This window comes from Bubalus kerabau, chromosome 5 (genome assembly GCF_029407905.1).
Source record: "Bubalus kerabau isolate K-KA32 ecotype Philippines breed swamp buffalo chromosome 5, PCC_UOA_SB_1v2, whole genome shotgun sequence".
In the NCBI taxonomy this organism is placed as follows: Eukaryota; Metazoa; Chordata; class Mammalia; order Artiodactyla; family Bovidae; genus Bubalus; species Bubalus kerabau.
Genome location: NC_073628.1, coordinates 64,316,338 through 64,337,279, shown reverse-complemented (window position 1 = coordinate 64,337,279; position 20,942 = coordinate 64,316,338).

Genomic DNA, 20,942 nt, shown 5'->3' with positions numbered 1-20,942 from the left:
TTGATGTTCTTTAGGAATGACTGGTTTAATCTCCTTGCTGTCCAAGGGATTCTCAAGTCTTCTCCAGTATCACATTTGGAATTTTTAAAGGATATTAGTATAAATTCAGTTTAGTTGTCTGACTCTTTGTAACCCCATGGACTGCAGCACACCAGGCCTCCCTGTCCATCACCAACTCCCAGAATTTACTCAAACTCATGTCTATCGAGCCAGTGATGCCATCCAACCATCTCATCCTCTACCATCCCCTTGTCCTACTGCCTTCAATCTTTCCCAGCATCCTGGTTTTTCCAAATGAGTCAGTCCTTCACATCAGGTGGCCAAGGTATTCTAGTTTCAGCTTCAGCATCAGTCCTTCCAATGAACACCCAGGACTGATCTCCTTTAGGATGGACTGGTTGGATCTCCTTGCTGTCCAAGGGACTCTCAAGAGTCTTCTCCAACAACACAGCTGAAAAGCATCAATTCTTTGGTGCTCAGCTTTCTTTATAGTCCAACTCTCAGCTCCACACAGGACTACTGGAAAACCAGAGTTTTGACTAGATAGACCTTTGTTGGTAAAGTAATATTTCTGCTTCTTAATATGCTGTCTAGGTTGGTCATAACTTTTCTTCCAAGAAGCATGTGTCTTTTAATTTCATGGCTGCAGTCACCATCTGCAGTGATTTTGGAGCCCAAGAAAAATAAATTCAGCCACTGTTTCCCATCTATTTGCCATGAAATGATGGGACAAGATGCCATGATCTTAGTTTTCTGAATGTTGAGTTTTAAGCCAACTTTTTCACTCTCCTCTTTCACTTTCATCAAGAGGCTCTTTAGTTCTTTACTTTCTGCCATAAGGGTGGTGTCATCTGCATATCTAAGGTTATTGATATTTCTCCTGGCAATCTTGATTCCAACTTGTGCTTCATCCAGTCCAGCGTTTCTCATAATGTACTCTGCATATAAGTTAAAGAAGCAGAGTGACAATATACAGCCTTGACATACTCCTTTCCCAATTTGGAACCAGTCTGTTGTTCCATGTCCAGTTCTAACTGATGCTTCCTGACCTGCATACAGATTTCTCAAGAGGCAGGTCAGGTGGTCTGGTATTCCCTTCTCTTTAAGAATTTTCTAGAGCTTGTTGTGGTCCATACAGTCAAAGTCTTTGGCATAGTCAATAAAGCAGAAGTAGATGTTATAAATTAAAGACAGAAAATTTATTTTTTCTAATCAAGTAGAATACCCTAAGTAGTAAGTTATCACTAAGCGGACAATGTGTATTAAACACTTGCATCATTTATTCCGCACCCATACAAATTTTGATTGGTTTGTAGATTTATTATTATTTTGTATTATCATTCAGTTCAGTTCAGTCGCTCAGTCATGTCTGACTCTTTGTGACCCCATGGAATGTAGCATGTCAGTCTTCCCTGTCCATCACCAACTCCCAGAGCTTGCTCAAACTCATGTCCGAGTCAGTCATGTCATCCAAACATCTCATTCTCTGATGTCCCTTTCTCCTCCTGCCTTCAATCTTTCCTAGCATCAGGGTCTTTTCCAATGAGTCTACTCTTTGCCTCAGGTAGTTGGAGCTTCAGCTTCAGCATCAGTCCTTCCAATGAATATTAGGGTTGATTTTCTTTAGGATTGACTGGTTTGATCTCCTTGCTGTTCAAGAATCTTCTCTAACACCACAGTTCAAAAGCATCAATTCTTTGGTGTTCATCTTTCTTTACAGTCCAACTGTAACATCCATACATGACTACTGGAAAAACCATAGCTTTGACTAGACAGACTTTTGTCGGGAAAGTAATGTCTCTGTTTTTTAATAATGTATCATCATTAAAATGCTCTGCAATTTATATACTAAAGCTGTTTAAAAAGCCTTGAGAGTATAAATGGTCTTTATAGTTAATAGAAAGAACTTAGGGGATCTAGCAGTTCATAAAAGTTGAATTAAAAAGGTGTGAACTGAGAATATCAGTAGGATTAAAAGAGTAAGGCATGATTTCCAGGTCTTAATTGTGTAACCTATAAGAAAATGTTTGCACACTGTAGTAGTTTCAATGTGATGGTCATGTTGCTTTATTGTGTATAAAGTCATATATAATTCTATTTTACATTCTTAGACATTTTAAAATGAAAAATCTAAATGTTGTTAAATAATAACAAAGCTATTATTCAGTTAGAGGCTGCTAGATAGAGGCGACTGTGGTTACCCGAGAAAAGAGAAAGAATTAGACTATGTTTGGCCTAAAAACAATTTTTCACACAAATGAATTAAACTTAGGTGCCCTGAGTATTTTACTGCAAACAAATGCCTTATCTAATCATAAAAGAAAATTCAAAACAGTTGTCACTTTGACAGGGCTATAAATTTGCAATAAGCTGATATTTTTTAAATGGGACATTAAATTACTTTGTTAAAAATTATAGTTTCAGTGGTTAAAAATGCAATTTATTAGATCTTTGGTTAGCATCAGATATAGCACCTCATATACAAATTATTATCTATTATATAATAAAAATACCATTTCAAATGAGTGGTAATAATTTAATAAATGGTGCTGGAATAGTTATGAAGAGCTCAGTTTTAATTGAGATACAGAAATTATAATAAAACTAATCTTCAAATAAATTTACATGGCACCTCTAAATTGTGTCATAAAAAAGAAGAAATAGCTATGTTTTTCAGATACACTGGCTAGTTTCAACATTTCAAAACAAAACAGTTAAAAACAAAACAAAATACAAACTAAAATACAACAACTTAAAACATACAGTGAAGCTATGTTTGGCCAGAAGAGGTAATTTTAACTACAAAAAAATAATTTATGTCCAGGAAACAACTGATTGCAAACTCAAAAGGGAAATGATATTTGGAAAATTATTTGCAAAACAAACAAAAAAAATGTTTAGAGAAGGGTTATTATATTTAATCAATTAAAATGTTTTAAATTAATTTAAAAGATAAAATTAAGCAAAGAACGTGAGCCAGTGATTGACAAAGAAACCAATACTGAAGATTCATGAAAAAATAGTGTAACTAGTAGATTAATAAATTCTGATGATGATTTCTTCAAATTTCAACTTGACAAATACAGAAAAATTCAGACAAGATTGTACAATGCTAATTAAAGCACAGAGTTGCAATAGAGACACTACTTTAATTCATCTAACTCGTTAGAAATTTGGGTGTTTTCATAAAGAGTCTATCAAAATGAACAACCTACAAAGTTCTCAGTGATCTGATGCCAGATCACCAGCTGATCACCACTACAACCTTTGCTTGTAATGTTAGCACTAAATAGTTGAAATATGTTTGTATACAAATTGCCTTTTAGTCATGAAGTTATTACAGGAGTCAAGGAGAAATTTGTTTTCTTAAAAAATTAATACACACATGTTACATATATACAAACCTAAGCAATGATTTGAATGTACCAGATAAGTGGTGGTATTATCTTAATATTAAACAGGCAACTGAGGCCAAGAGAGCTAAGAAACGCACACAAAGACACACTAAATTGAACTAAGAGTTAAATATAGATTATTTTTTTGTAAGTAATATATGTGTGTGTGTCATGTGTTATAAGTTATAAGCTTAATTAAAAGTTTATTCAACCAATTTTGTTATGAATAAATGTCATATATTTATCAAACTTACCTCAATGAATATTTAAATATGATTTTTGGTTTCAGAAAGCAACAGGTTGTGATATTATATTCTTCATTTTATAATTTGTTTCACATTTAAATATGTTTAAACATTTTTGTTGTATTTTAAAAATTACATTTTTAAAATATTTTATATTTCAAAAATATTAGCTTATTCAAAATATGTTCTCCTATTCCCCAAGTCAGGAAAATCAGATAATCTGCTACTACAGTAGACTTTATTGCTGATAGATGTATTAAAAAAGAAGAGTCTGAAGACAAAATTTCTCTTCAAATATTGTGAGTCAAGACTTGAAAGAGCTTGTGAATTATTTTAATTGGTTTTTACTCTCTAGTGAAATCAAATGCCTGTCTTTATGAAAGTGGAAAGCTGAGCTAGTAAATTATTGAAGCTACAAAACTAGAATCTGGTTGAAAATTCAAAATTTTAAGCACACCAGTATAATTCTATCAGTAATTAAAGAGCAGATTATGATTTCCTCAAATATAAAAAATAATAATAATCAGACCCTAAATATACATATTCGTTCAGTTCAATTCAGTCGCTCAGTCATGTCCAACTCTTTGCAACCCCATGAGTTGCAGCACGCCAGGCCTCCCTGTTCATCACCAACTCCCGGAGTTCACTCAGACTCACATCCATTGAATCAGTGATGTCATCCAGCCATCTCATCCTCTGTCGTCCCTTTCTCCTCCTGGCCCCAATCCCTCCCAGCATCAGAGTCTTTTCCAATGAGTCAACTCTTCGCATGAGGTGGCCAAAGTACTGGAGTTTCAGCTTTAGCATCATTCCTTCCAAAGAAATCCCAGGGCTGATCTCCTTCAGAATGGACTGGTTGGATCTCCTTGCAGTCCAAGGGACTCTTAAGAGTCTTCTCCAACACCACAGTTCAAAACCATCAATTCTTTGGCACTAAACCTTCTTCACAGTCCAACTCTCATATCCATACATGACCACTGGAAAAACAATAGCCTTGTCTAGACGGATCTTAGTTGGCAAAGTAATGTCTCTGCTTTTGAATATGCTATCTAGGTTGTTCATAACTTTCCTTCCAAGGAGTAAGCATCTTTTAATTCCATGGCTGCAGTCACCATCTGCAGTGATTTTGGAGCCCCAAATAGTAAAGTCTGACACTGTTTCCACGGTTTCCCCATCTATTTTCCATGAAGTGATGGGACCAGATGCCATGAACTTAGTTTTCTGAACGTTGAGCTTTAAGCCAACATTTTCACTTTCCTCTTTCATCTTCATCAAGAGGCTTTTGAGTTCCTCTTCACTTTCTGCCATAAGGGTGGTGTCATCTGCATATCTGAGGTTATTGATATTTCTCTCCGCAATCTTGATTCCAGCTTGTGCTTCTTCCAGCCCAGCGTTTCTCATGAAGTACTCTGCATATAAGTTAAATAAGCAGGGTGACAATATACAGCCTTGACGTACTCCTTTTCTTATTTGGAACCAGTCTGTTGTTCCACGTCCAGTTCTAACTGTTGCTTCCTGACCTGCATACAGATTTCTTAAGAAGCAGGTCAGGTGGTCTGGTATTCCCATGTCTTTCAGAAGTTTCCACAGCTTATTGTGATCCACACAGTCAAAGCCTTTGGCATAGTTAATAAAGCAGAAATAGATGTTTTTCTGGAACTCTCTTGCTTTTTCCATGATCCAGCAAATGTTGACAATTATCTCTGGTTCCTCTGCCTTTTCTAAAACCAGCTTGAACATCAGGAAGTTCATGGTTCACGAATTGCTGAAGACTGGCTTAGAGAATTTTGAGCATTACTTGACTAGCTTGTGAGATGAGTGCAATTGTGCAGTAGTTTGAGCATTCTTTGGCATTGCCTTTCTTTGGGATTGGAATGAAAACTGACCTTTTCCAGTCCTGTGGCCACTGCTGAGTTCTCCAAATTTGCTGGCATATTGAGTGCAGCACTTTCACAGCATCATCTTTCAGGATTTGAAATAGCTCAACTGGAATTCCATCACCTCCACTAGCTTTGTTCATAGTGATGCTTTCTAAGGCCCACTTGACTTCACTTTCCAGGATGTCTGGCTCTAGGTGAGTGATCACACCATCGTGATTATCTGGGTGGTGAAGATATTTTTTGTACAGTTCTTCTGTGTATTCTTGCCACCTCTTCTTAGTATCTTCTGCTATTGTTAGGTCCATATCATTTCTGTCCTTTATCGAGCCCATCTTTGCATGAAATGTTCCCTTGGTATCTCTAATTTTTTTGAAGAGATCTCTAGTCTTTCCCATTCTGTTGTTTTCCTTTATTTCTTTGCACTGATCCCTGAGGAAGGCTTTATCTCTTCTTGCTATTCTTTGGAACTCTGCATTTAGATGCTTATATCTTTCCTTTTCTCCTTTGCTTTTCACTTCTCTTCTTTTCACAGCTATTTGAAAGGCCTCTCCAGACAGCCATTTTGTTTTGTTTTGTTTTGTTTTTGCATTTCTTTTCCATGGGGATGGTCTTAATCCCTGTCTCCTGTACAATGTCATGAACCTCAGTCCATAGTTCATCAGGCACTCTATCTATCAGATCTAGGCCCTTAAATCTATTTCTCACTTCCACTGTATAATCATAAGGGATTTGATTTAGGTCATGCCTGAATGGTCTAGTGGTTTTCCCTACTTTCTTCAATTTAAGCCTTAATTTGCTAATAAGGAGTTCATGATCTGAGCCACAGTCAGCTCCTGGTCTTGTTTTTGCTGACTGTATAGAGCTTCTCCATCTATGGCTGCAAAGAATATAATCAATCTGATTTCGGTGTTGACCATCTGGTGATGTTCACGTGTAGAGTCTTCTCTTGTGTTGTTGGAAGAGGGTGTTTGCTATGACCAGTGCATTTTCTTGGCAAAACTCTATTAGTCTTTGCCCTGCTTCATTCCGTATTCCAAGGCCAAATTTGCCTGTTACGCCAGGTGTTTCTTGACTTCCTACTTTTGCATCGCAGTCTCCTATAATGAAAAGGATATTTTTTGGGGTGTTAGTTCTAAAAGGTCTTGTAGATCTTCATAGAACCGTTTAACTTCAGCTTCTTCAGCGTTACTGGTTGGGCATAGGCTTGGATTACTGTGATATTGAATGGTTTTCCTTGGAAATGAACATAGATCATTCTGTCGTTTTTGAGATTGCATCCAAGTACTGCATTTCAGACTCTTTTGTTGACCATGATGGCTACTCCATTTCTTCTGAGGGATTCCTGCCCACAGTAGTAGATATAATGGTCATCTGAGTTAAATTCACCCATTCCAGTCCATTTTAGTTTGCTGATTTCTAGAATGTCGACTTTCACTCTTGTCATCTCTTGTTTGACCACTTCCAATTTGCCTTGATTCATGGACCTGACATTCCAGGTTCCTATGCAATATTGCTCTTTACAGCATCAGACCTTGCTTCTATTACCAGTCACATCCACAGCTGGGTATTGTTTTTGCTTTGGCTCCGTCCCTGCATTGTTTCTGGAGTTATTTCTCCACTGATCTCCAGTAGCATATTTGGCACCTACTGACTTGGGGAAATCCTCTTTCAATATCCTATCATTTTGCCTTTTCATACTGTTCATGGGGTTCTCAAGGCCAGAATACTGAAGTGGTTTGCCATTCCCTTCTCCAATGTATTCTTTAGGCACTAAATAAATGCTTCTCAGCTTTTTGAAGTGCCAGTTTTGGAAGGAGATGATCACTGTGACTGACCACAGTGTATGAAAATATATTCATTACTCACGGAACTATTTTATTGAATAGCTACCAATGTAGCTATGAGATGTAAGAGACGTGAGTTCAAAATCCCTGGGTGGGGAAGATCCCCTGGAGGAGGGCAATGACAACCCACTCCAGTATTCTTGCCTGGAGAATCCTATGGACAGAGGAGCCTAGCAGGCTACAGTCCATAGGGTAGCAAAGAGTCTAACATGGCTGAAACAGCTTAGCACACACACACAGTGCAACAGATTCTCTCTCTGTCCCTGACACACTAGTATAATGACAAAGTAATGTTGATGTGATTTCTACCCATATGGAGAATATAGGCCTCTGCAAAAGAAAGAAAGGACTGAAATGATTGCAAAATATGAGGAAAGTGACCACTTTAGAAAACCACATGCGATGAAGCTGCTTGGCAATATAATAGGACAGAGCTTGGGCATAAATAGCACAGAATATAGGTCCTTAGATCTGGAGAAAATGCAAAAGGAGTTAGGGTGTGGGATGTATGGGTTATAATTTGGGAATGCAGAGATCATCCAGGGGCATCCCCTTTTAAGGTATTAAAGCAAGTTTATAGTTACTTGTCTTCAAAATGACAAATTCAAATTAATCAAGTATAGAAAGTCTGTCATTTGGAAACTGGTATGTTTCATTTTCCATCTTCAAACTATCACTTGAATGGGAAGGGTCGATTAGAGGATTTCCATTGATGGAAGATTGGCAGGCCAGAGAATCTGTCCAAATGTGCTGGACACAGAAAGGCACATATTTTCCTTAAAAAATTCTTTAAAATGGCATGGATGTTTCCAACTTCACTCTAAGTACAGGGAGGTGGAGTTTGCTGGTGGAGTCAGGTTTTTCTTTAGCTGTCGCCAATCTGATGAGAAAATGAAAATTATCAGCGTCTAGAGGATGTGTCTGCTACAAGTGAAGACACACACATGATTTGCTGAGCTAAGGAGTGTGACTTGTCCTCTGCTAGACATGGAAAGAAAAACTGGGTTGGATGGACATGACTAACCCAGCTTGTGCCAGGGCAGTCTAGGGAATATGCACTTTGCAAGTATTAATGAAAATTGAACAAAACAATATCATCAGAAGGTAGTATTAAATTGAATGTAATTTATTTCCCTTCTTGTCAAAATTTAATGGGTGTATTCTCAGACTTCAAAGTTCTTACATTTCTGTTGAAAAAGTTCTTTCATGTATGTGAAAATTTTTGAAGTATTTTATCTGACAATAGATAGACATTAATGAGTAAAATTTTCAGGGTTTTATTTTGTTTGGATGTTTTTCTAAGAGGAAAAGGACCTGTTTATATAATTGTTTGTTAGGATGTTGTCCCAAGGTATACTAAAAATGCTGTCCTTGAAAAGAGGGTCAGTTTATAAAAACAAAACAAAACAAGGATCCTTTATTAAGCCAAGGAGTGTGTCCATAAATTACAAAAACAAAGTAAAGGTGATATAAGGCAATGCAAAAAAAAAAAAAAAAAAAGCCACAAAAATACTCTTATAAGAAATTGCACCTTAATTAACATTAATAATAAATGACTTACCCTTATGATTATTTCTTAGATGAAAAGTCTGCATAATATAATAAACTAAATATCCACAGAGAAAATATAAAAGATAATAAATACATGGCACATGAAAACATAGAAGCAGTATCTATTTTCAGAAGTGATTTCCTCTAATTTGTAAAATTTAGAGCAAATGGAATATCTGTCAAAGCAATAAATACAAAACTAAAGTGTGGTGTTGGGTGTCATTGTCCAGTTTTTTAAACCTTTACCAGATGTATCAGGTATATTGCAGAGACTGCTGTGGGTAGAGAATTAGATACATGTGCCTGTTTATTTCCTTTCTATTGGCTTTATACAGGTTTAAAATCAAGCTTCTACTATCACTGTAAAATGCATTCAATAGCCTTCAATCATCTCTTCTTTAGAATGATCTGTATCAGAGAGGAGTTATATTTTCTTTCTTCAAAGTTAAAACTTTCTATGATGGTATTTTAGGTAACAGTTTTTATAGCAGTCAAATTAGTTTCTTTAGCCATTGTCTGTATATTAGAGTTTTCTGTTTCTTGGTTCAAATCTAACATTCTATAAAAATTAAATTTTTAACTATGTTTTAAAAATTTTATTTGTTTATATTTCACTTTAAGTACATCATACCTATTATGTCTGAACTTTTGTAATTTTACACCATGTTTTATTTATTGGAAGTCTCTTCTTTTTTATTGGGAGGTTCTCTGAGAGTTCTATTATTATTATTAGTGTTTTATTTATTTTCAAAGAGAGAGATTTTGTCTGTATTAATTTTTGATATTGATTTATGGTTCGTTGTTCTATTAATCCTTTCCTCATCTCTAACTTTACTTTCTTTCTTTGAGAAGTAGTGCAGAGGCATTAATTTGATTGTGTTTGAGTAATTTCTTTAATAGCATAGCATGAATGCTTATTTCTTGTATTGTTTTTATTAGGCATATTTTAACATCTTTGTTTTAATTGCAATAAGTATTGCATTACTTTGTCCAAGATCTGTTATTGTAATTATTGTACTTTATTATTTACTATCACTCTGATTTCTGTTTTAACCTAAAGGTTATGCACAGATATATTTTATGAATTTGTAAACATTTTTTTCTAATTGTCATCAGTGATTTTTAATCATATTAGGCTTCATTCAGAGAATTTGGTTAATATTCACTGATTTTTCAGGATTGTTAAGGCTTTGTTGTAGTTTACTACATAAAGTTTATGTTCTGTTCCACAAAGAAACATACTCTCTTAGTTCTGAATTAAAGTTTGTATTATTTAGATTATTTTTAAGAAGTTACTTTGCTTTTCTCTCTCTACAGTCAAACTGATTATTTACATTATTTTCTGCATATATATTTTTTCAATTTGTGCCTTATTTATTTTATATTTATACTTTAGTTATCATTATGTTTCTTGTTTCTCCTTAACTTATTAAATTTTACAAATATATGTCTCTTCCTTAATTTAAAAGAGTTTGATTACTATTTTTTATTAAAATTACCTAGGCTTTCTTTTCAGAGAAGGCAATGGCAATCCACTCCAGTACTCTTGCCTGGAAAATCCCATGGAGGGAGGAGCCTGGTAGGCTGCAGTCCATGGGGTCGCGAAGAGTAGGACACAACTGAGCGACTTCACTTTCACTTTCAAGCATTGGAGAAGGAAATGGCAACCCACTCCAGTGTTCTTGCCTGGAGAATCCCAGGGATGGGGGAGCCTGGTGGGCTGCCCTCTATGGGGTTGCACAGAGTCAGACACGACTGAAGTGACTTAGCAGCAGCAGCAGCAGGCTTTCTTTCATTTTGTGTTTTTTCTTTTAAAAAAATTTGTCCTACATTATCTTATTTTCAACATCACTGCATTATTTAAATAGAAGTGCTTAACTTTAAACAATACCTTGGTAAATCATTGAGTGACTTCAGACAGCCATCTCCTGATGGTAGGGTGCGGCAGCTACCCTCTTGGCTGTTTTACCTGAGGTGTCCCAGCAGTGGAACCCACAGGTTGTTCACTGGGTCAAGTCTAGGTGCCAAAATGAGGGCCTTCACAAGAGCTCACCCCAGTGAATATTCCCTGGAGCTTCTGCTACCAGTATCCTTCCCCCACCGTGAGCTACATGTGACCCCTGCCTCCCCAAGAGATCCTCCGTGATCCACAAGCAGTTTAGCACAGGCTACTCTGGAGTCACTGCTTTGGGCTGGGTCCCCAGTGCACGTGAAAACTTGTGTGTGTCCTCCAAGAGCAGAGTCTCTGTTTCTCCCAGTCCTGTGGAGGTCCTGCGCTCAAACTCTCCTGGCCTTCAAAGCCAAGTGCTCTGGGGGCTCCTCCTTCCAATATCAGACCCTCAGGCTGAGGAACCTGAGGCAGGGCTCAGAACTGTCACTTCTGTAGGAGAATCTCTCCAATAGAATTAATTTCCTGTCTATGGGTCACCCACCTGGCAGGTTTGGGATTTTATTATCTCACAAAAGTGCCTTCCCTACCTTCCCAATGTGGTTTTTTATTTGTCTTTGGATGTAAAATATATTTTTTTACACAGATTCCACGCATTTCTGTAGATGGTTATTCAGCAGGTAGTTGTGATTTTGGTGTTTTCCTGAGATGAAGTAATCTCAAATCCTTCTACTCTGCCATCTTGTCCCCCGCCCCCCCTCCCCCCAACACACACACACACTGTAGCTCTAATTCAGTATAAGGGCATCTGTTTTTTGATTGGTGGATTTAAAGTAGTTATTTTAGCCATATATTTTTAAGTAATCTCAGACCTAGAATTAATCAGCTAGTTTAACATTGAAATGAAGTGAAGTGAAATCCCTCAGTCGTGTCCAACTCTTTGCAACCCCATGGACTGTAGCCCACCAGGCTTCTCCTTCCATGGGATTCTCCAGGCAAGAATACTGGAGTGGGTTGTCATTTCCTTCTCCAGGGGATCTTCCTGACCCAGGGATCGAACCCAGGTGTCCCACATTGCAGGCAGATGCTTTAACCTCTGAGCCACCAGGGAAGCACATAATTCATATGAATCAATTCATATGTACTATATTTTTCTTTTGTGTATTGTCATAATCTTCTAGATTCTAATTTATTCCTCTATGTTCCCTTCAAATTTGAGAAACAATATATTAAAATGTGTTAAATTATCAGTAACCTTATATTATCCCAGACCCCCCCGCCCCAAAAAAATCAACTTTGGTCTTCTAAATTGTTAACAGATAAACTGAGGCAAATATAAACTTTTCAAGATTTTTTTTTGTTTGTTTTGAGTGACATATATTCAAATCTGAAAGTATTCCACCTGCAGGAACTAGGAGAAAGCGTTTTATAGAACAGATGCAGAAGCAAAGCAAGGGAATTATTTGATTGGCTATGGCTCATGTAAATACACTATATGTGAAAACTAGTTGACCATTTGTGATTTGCTGTTTTTAAATATCTTTTTTATATGGATAACAGTGCATTTACAAGTGACTGGGGCACCCCACTCCAGTACTCTTGCCTGGAAAATCCCATGGACGGAGAAGCCTGGTAGGCTGCAGTCCATGAGGTCGCTAAGAGTCGGACTCTACTGAGCGGCTTCACTTTCACTTTTCACTTTCATGCATTGGAGGAGGAAATGGCAACCCACTCCAGTGTTCTTGCCTGGAGAGTCCCAGGGACAGAGGAGCCTGGTAGGAGGCCGTCTATGGGGTCGCAGAGTCGGACACGACTGAAGTGACTTAGCAGCAGCAGCAGCAGGGACTTAGGTTTTCATTTGCTATGTAGTCTTCCAGACACTAAGTCATCTCAGTCTAATGGCCTCATTTAGTTACTTTAATGCTACTGTGCCCCAGTCAGTCTTATTCTTTTATGTTTTTCATACAAATGTACCTTTTTTACGGCATTGGTTATCCCCCCCAAAAATACATTATAAAACTGTAAGTTACCTATCAACCCATATTTGTCCTTGAGTTATTAATAACCCATCTTATTTATGATGCCTTCAATATCTTCAGTGTGTGTTCAATATAAGCTGTTGTTGAAACAAATATACTCTTTCTAGTTTGATTTTATGACTTCAAACTTAGAAAGCAGTATCTGTCCCCCCAGTCTTTTTTTTTTTCTTAGAGTTTTGCTATTAAAGTCTGACATCAATATCAAGGAGAGATTGCATTAATTGTATAAATGATTGTGTTTATTCAGTACTTAGATACTGGTTTCTAGAATTGGTCTGCCTAGATGTAAATCTCTCTCCTGGATTTTCTTATATCTACCTGGGGATAATGATAGCATTGTAGAATTGTTTTATTACATTACTTAATCACTTAAAGCTCAGGAGTCTTGCACCATATCCACACTCAAATTCATTTTAGCTTCATTATTAAAAATATTGAAATTTTCTCAGATCATTATAGACAGCACATTAAATATCCTCAGTAATAAATTTGACTCCATACAAGCAGCAGGAAGTTCAATATATTGAGAATAAAAAAATATATAATATTGTCAAAGCTACCTAAGAAAAGAACATTGAATTATGCCTCCTATTATATAAAAAGCTAATTTTGGATAGGTTAATGAATTAACTAATAAAATAAAAATAAATATTAAAATAAATTATTTTGCAGGCGTGTTAAATTCAGAAGTCCTTTGTAAAAAAGGTACAAAACATAACAGGTGTAAAATAATTAACCCACTCTACAGAAGCACATACCTCCAAGACAATCAGACAGAGTAGAGATTTGTGGATTATTCATGGCAAATGATATTACATAAATAGGGGGGAAATAATGGTTGCAAGCTTATAAGAGCTAAAGGGCTTCCCTGGTGGGTCAGATGGTAATGAGTCTGCCTGCAATGTGGGAGACCTGGGTTTGATCCATGGTTTGGAAGGTCCCCTGGAGAAGAGAATGTCAACCCACTCCAGTATTCTTGCCTGGAGAATCCCATGAACAGAAGATCCTGGTGAGTACACTCTGGTTGCAAAGAGTCAGACACGACTAACACACACAAAGGGTCAGTACATGTAATAAAAACAAATCAATAAAGGAAGATTAATAATAAAATAGTAAAAATATCCAATGTACATCAGTAGCTAATTCAAAGAAATGCTAAAGCAAATAAACACATTAAAAGATCCCAAACTTAACTAGCAGTCAAGGACATATATATCAAGAATCTGTCAATAAAATTTTTTATCTGTTATGTAGCCAAAAAATTAAACTATAATAATTCTTATTGCTGAGATATTAGGGGAAATTATAGTATTATATTGCAAGTGACCACATGGATGTATTGAATTTTAGACAATTAAACTGTCTTTTAGATAGTTAAACTGGTAGTTTTAAGCCCTGTCTCTCCCTCTCTCTCATCCTGCCACTGGCAGTATCAAATTAATATAGGAAATATTATTACTGAATAATCAAAAAGATAATTGCATATTATTTATATTGAAGTATTTTTCTTGATGTTATTCAGGAGTTGAAACTAAGTGCATATGGTGTTTTCAGCAAGGTACACCATCTGCCAAGGATTATAAAGAAAAGAATATAAAAGAGTTGAAATTATGAGGAATATGTACTCTACTTCAGTGGCTTTGGATTACAGATCTGTTACAAGATGAGTAGAAAAATTTTAAATAAAGCACTCTAAAATTACAAAGGAGTTAAAAAAAAAACTAAAGAAATTGGAAAGTATAATTTAAAAATACCAAAATCTATGGAAAGAAATTAAAGCAGTGATTAAGTGAAGTTTACAATAATAAATGTTTATGTTAGAAGAAAAAATGCCTAAAATGAATGATCTAAGATTCCACCTTAAAAGCTAGAATATAGAAATGAAACTCTGTTAAAAGAAAGAAATAAGGGCAGAATTCAATGAAATAGTAAATAGGCAAATAACAACAAAAAATGTGCTAAACTAAAACTGTCTCTCTTTTCATTTCTTTTTACTGTGATAAAATACACAAAATATAATATTTACAATCTTAAACATTTTAAGTGTTTTAAGTGCATCCATACTGTTCTGTAAACATCACCACCATCTATTCTGAAATGTTTTTCTTCTTGCAAAACTGAAACTTTATATCCATTAAACAATAATTCCCCATTTTTCCCTACCTCTAGTCCTTGGAAACTACCTCTCTACTTTTTGTCTATGAATGCGGCCATTTTAGGTATCTCAAATAGAGAGAACTAGTGAGATATTCAGTAATGAATAAGTGATATAAACCCTGGATGCTTTAACTTTCAGCCTTGAAAGGGAGAGCTATAGGAAAGGTAATGCCAGTATTACGGATAATAATTAAGGTTTTTTATCGGTTTATTTCACCTATGTCCTCAAGGTTTGTCCATATCAGAATTTCCTTCCTTTTCTAGGCTAATACCCCATTATACATAAATACCACATTTTGTTTGCTTATTCATCTGTCAGTGGATACTTGAGCTGCTTCCACATTTTTGCTACTACGACTAATACTGCTATGGACCTGAGTGTACACATATCTTTTTTAAGATATGATTTGAATTTTTTGATTATATACCCTGAAGTGAAATTGTTGTATCATACGGTAATTCTATTTCTAATTTTTTGAGGAATTACTTTACAGTGTTGGCAACAGCTATACCAAGTACATTTCACAACAATGCAAAATGGTTCCAAATTTCTTCACATCTTCACCAACAGTTGTTATTTTCTATGTCTGTTTTGTTTTAATATTAGCCATCCTAATGGTTATGAGTTGATATCACATTGTGATTTGATTTTTCATTTCCCTCAGGAAGAGCAATGGTGATCATCGTTTCATGAACTTATTAATCATTCATATATTTTTTGGAGAACTGTCATTTCAGGTTCTTTGCACATTTTTTGAACCAAGTTGTTTTCTTACTGTTGAGCTTTAGGAGTCCTCCATATACTCTATATATTAAAAACCTCATTAAGTCTATGATTTGTGAATATTTTCTCTCATCTTGTGGGTTTTCTTTTTATTCTACTCATAGTGTCTTTTGATTCACAATTGAAATAATATAATAAAATCCAGTTTGTCCATTTTTTCTTTTGTTTTCTATGCACTGATGTCATAGTCAAGAAATCACTGACAAAGACAGCATCATAACATTTTTGCCTTATGTTTTCTTCTGAGAGTTTTATAGTTTTAGGTCCAACATATATGTCACAAATTCATTTTGAGAATTTTTTGTATATAATCTTCAGTAAAGTTCCAAATTCATTAATTTTCCCTGCACTATTTGTTGAAAAGACTGTCTCATTCATTGAATGATCATGAAAGCCTTGTCGAAAATAATGTGAACATTTATTATTTCTGAACTTTTTATTTTAATCCATTGGTCTCTATATCTATCTTTATGTCAGGACCACATGTTTGATTTTTCTAACTTTGTAGCATGCTTTGAAATCAGGAAATGTGAGTCCCCCAGATTTGTTCTTTTTCAGGATTGTTTTGGCTATGTGAGGTAATTTGAGATTCCATATGAATTTTAGGATTAATTTTTTCTCTTCAAAAATGTCATTGGGGTTTTGATAACAATAGCATTAAATATATAGGTTGATTTGAATTGTATTAGCATATTGAGTGGAGAAGACAATGGCAACCCACTCCAGTACTCTTTCCTGGAAAATCCCATGGATGGAGGAGCCTGGTAGGCTGCAGTCCATGGGGTCGCTAAGAGTCGGACATGACTGGGTGACTTCATTTTCACTTTTCACTTTCATGCATTGGAGGAGGAAATGGCAGGCCACTCCAGTGTTCTTGCCTGGAGAATCCTGGGACGGTGGAGCCTGGTGGGCTGCCATCTATGGGGTCGCACAGAGTTGGACACGTCTGAAGCGACTTAGCAGCAGCAGCAGCATATTGAGAGGGTAGCAGGTAGGAAGGCTGCTGCTGCTGCTGCTAAGTCACTTCAGTCGTGTCCGACTCTGTGCCACCCCATAGACGGCACCCCATCAAGCTCCCCCATCCCTGGGATTCTCCAGGGAAGAACACTGGAATGGGTTGCCATTTCCTTCTCTAATGCATGAAAGTGAAAAGTGAAAGTGATGGACTGCAGCCTACCAGGCTCCTCTGTCCATGGGATTTTCCAGGCAAGAGTACTGGAGTAGGGTGCCATCGCCTTCTCCGGTAGGAAGGCTAGAGGCCACAAATGGAAGAAATAGGCTGCAAGTGTCAGACATCTTCATCTCTCTCTTAAGCAGCAGGAGGAAACAAACTACAAGAGTCAGATTTTTTTTCCCTTCTCTATATAAAATTAAGGAGGTTTCTTTTAAAATTCTGTGTTGCCATGACAACACTTGGTTCCACCTGAACTTAACTTTTCTCAAACCTTGAGGTAACCAATCAGATTTTCTTATGGAAATGTTTTTCTTAATCTATGCTAATGAACTAAGTATTTGCCCTAGACTCTTGTCTTTCTTCAAGTGGGTTCTGCCTAAGACTCAGAACCCATAATCACTCAACAAGCCAGTAGGTTTTACTCATACAATTGTTCTCCTAATCTATGTTAATGAAACAATGCAGTTGCTTGGAAACCTGCCTCTCTTCAAGATTCATGTCAATTGTTTTATGGTCCTGGATGACTCACCTTGTGCCAATATTATCTCAAAATGCATGTTGTGGGTGAGAGGCCTGGTGCCACTCTCTTAGTTTTGAGACATTTCCATTCTCTAATTAGTAACCTGCTGGTAGGTATATAACTTTCCCTTAAAGACTAGCAGGGGGGCACTCTTTCTGTCCCCTTCTTATGTCTATGTCAGAAGCTTTCTCTATTTCTTTTATACTTTAATAAAACTTTATTACACAAAAGCTCTGAGTGATCAAGCCTCATCACTGGCCCCAGATTGAATTCTTCTCCTCCAGAGGCCAAGAATCCTGGTGTCTTTCATGGTTCAGCAGCAATCTTTCAATATTAATAATATTAAGGTTTCTAATCTATGAGCATGAGACGTCTTTTTGTTAGGGGAAGAACACTGACTGAAACCGCCCACCCTGGTCAGGCCCTTTACTAACAATTTGCATGAATTGGCAGGAGACCCTGGTAAGGAATATGGAACTAATCAGCCACCACCAATCAAAAGAGTTCAGGAAAAGTCAAAAGGAAACACCTCGTGTCTATCCACTTCCCAGAATCCCTCTTGCTAGCATCCACCTTGGCTGAGCTATGCATATGCCACCAGGAAAGACTCTGAATTAGAATGATTGGCCATAGATAACCCAGAAACTAATCTCATCACCATAAAACCCTAGACTGCGAGCCACGTGGCAGAGCAGTTCTCCTGGGTTCCCTTACCCTACTGCTCTCCACCGGGGTGCCCTTTCCCAATAAAATAAATCTCTTGCTTTGTCCACATATATGTCTCCTTGGACAATTCATTTCTGAGTGTTGAACAAGAGCCCAGTTTTGGGCCCTGGAAGGGGTCCCCCTTCCTGCAACATTTTCTGTAACTCTGTAATTATTTTAAACAGTGTTTTTTTTTTTTTTTTTTCAGTGTAAAAATCATTTAACTCCTTGGTTAATTCCTAAGTATTCTTTATTTCATTGTAAGTAAATTATTTTGTCTTTGTTCATTCCAGATTGTTCATTGTTTGTTACAGAAATGCAACCTGTTTTTGTGTATTGACTCTGTGTCTTCCCACCTTGATTAATTTATTAGTTCTAACTTGTGTGTGTGTGTATGTGTGCATGTAATATCTAGAGTTTTCTACATATAATGTCATTTCATTTGCAACAGAGATGATTTTACTTCTTCCTTTCCAATTTGATGCCTTTTATTTCTTTTTCTTGCTAATTACTTTGTCTAGGACTTCTAGTACTCTGTTGATTAAAAGTGGCCAAAGCAGGCATCCTTACCTTGTTTTAGATTTTAGAAGAAAAGTCTTCAGTCTTTCCTCATTAAGTATGATGTTTGCTATGGGTTGCTCAACATGGCTTTTATTATATTGAATAGTTTATGGTCTAGTTTGTTGAATGATTTTATCATGAAAGGATGTTGAATTTTTTTCATTATTTTTCTTCATCAACTGTAATGACAATTTGGTTTTTTCCTTCATTCTGCTAATGTAACAGATGCAAACTTATTTGTGCAGCTCAGACCCAGAGTTTACCCATTTTCATTTGGATGTTTTATAGGCCACCAATAAGAACATATCCAAATGCGAAATAATAACTTCTACTCTTTCTCAAGTAGAAAATGCTGTTAATATATATTGGAACAAACAATAAATGTTAATTGCTTCCCCTTCACAAACATTTCTCTAAACAACTTACTTCTGTCCATTTTTACCAACACCGACTCAGCCAAATCTCCTACTGTGATTCATTCTCCATTCTGAGTCAGAGTAATGATTTTTAAGTAGAAATTATCATGGCACTATTCTGATAAAACTTCTCAATATATTACCATTACGTATAGTATAGTGTTAGTCGCTCAGTTGTTTTCAAATCTTTGCGACCCCATGGATTTTAACCCACCAGGCTCCTGTGTCCATGGGATTCTCCAGGCAAGAATAATGGACTGGGTTGCCATTACTTTCTCCATTCACAATATATTGTCATTATTCTTAGTTAAAAAAAAAGAAAAAAAAGTTTAATGTGGTCTATGACAATTAGAATAAACTCGCTCAGCTTATCTCCCCAAACTCACCCATGCCACTCTCCATCTGGGTCCTTGACCCTCTATTGATCAGTATTTTCTGTTATCCAGATGTTAAAATTTATCTGATTATTATGATGTATCCAGGCCCCCACACATTCAAGTCTAACTTCCTGAAATGTTCTCTATTAGCATTATCACATAGCTAATTCTTATAACTAGTCTCACATTCAGTGCTATTGAAGATATTATTTCCCAAAAACAAAGGTCAGGACCACTGTTATATGCTCCAATAACATCTATACATTAGTATTATCCTTAATACTAGCATTACCTTCCCTATACCTCTCTCTTTCAAGACTGAAAGGTAAAGCATTCAGGGTTTATATCACTCATTCATCACTGAATATCTCAGAATTCATCATGGTTTTCACAATGCAGTAGTTTTAAAATTATCATTTGCTGAATGAATCAGTGATTGGATTAGACAAAATATATATTATAAAATAGATAACAAAGGATTTATTTAATGTAGCTTAATGCTTTGACTTGTATTAAAGCTCTATTTTGTGATTTTCATAAAACTAATATATTCTGTATTCTTTGTGCCACAGAAATCTAAAATTTGTAGAAATGTAGCATTTAAAGATTTTCTCACATGATAGCAGATTGCCTAGCAGGATAAACAGGGAAGTAAGGTTTAGACATCATAAAAAAGTCAACCTTATTTCTGTTTCCTATATTTTGTTGGGGATTTTTGCATTTATGTCATAAAGGATATTGGCCTATAATTGTTTTTCTTTCTTTCTTTCTTTCTTTTTGCATTATATTTGTTTACAATGTTGTGTTAGCTTCTGCTGTACAACAAAGTGTATCAGCTATATGTATATATATATATGTCCCCCCTCTCTTGGACCTCCCTCCCACCCCAACCCTCCCCACCCATTTAGGTTATCACAGAACACTGAGCTGAGCTCCCTGTGCTATACAGCAGGTTCCCACTCACTATCTATTTTACAGATGAAGTGGCTCAGTGGTAAAGAAACTGCTTGCCACTGTAAGAGATGCTGGAGATGCAGGTTCTATTCCTGGGTCAGGAAGATCCCCTGGAGAAGGGAATGGCAACCCACCCCCGTATTCTTGCCTAGAAACTCCCATGGACAGTCCAGGGGGTCACAAAGAATTGGACATGACTGAGCACACAGTGTATCTATGTCCATCCTAACCTCTCAGTTCATCCTGCCCTCCACATATGTCCTGTGTCCTCACATCCATTCTCTATGTCTACCTATTCCTGCCCTGCAGATAGGTGCATCTATACCATTTTTCTAGATTCCACATATATACATTAATACATGATATCTGTTTCTCTCTTTCTGACAATTCTGTATAATGCATTCTAGGTCCATTCATGTCTCTACAAATGATAAAATTTTGCTATGACAATA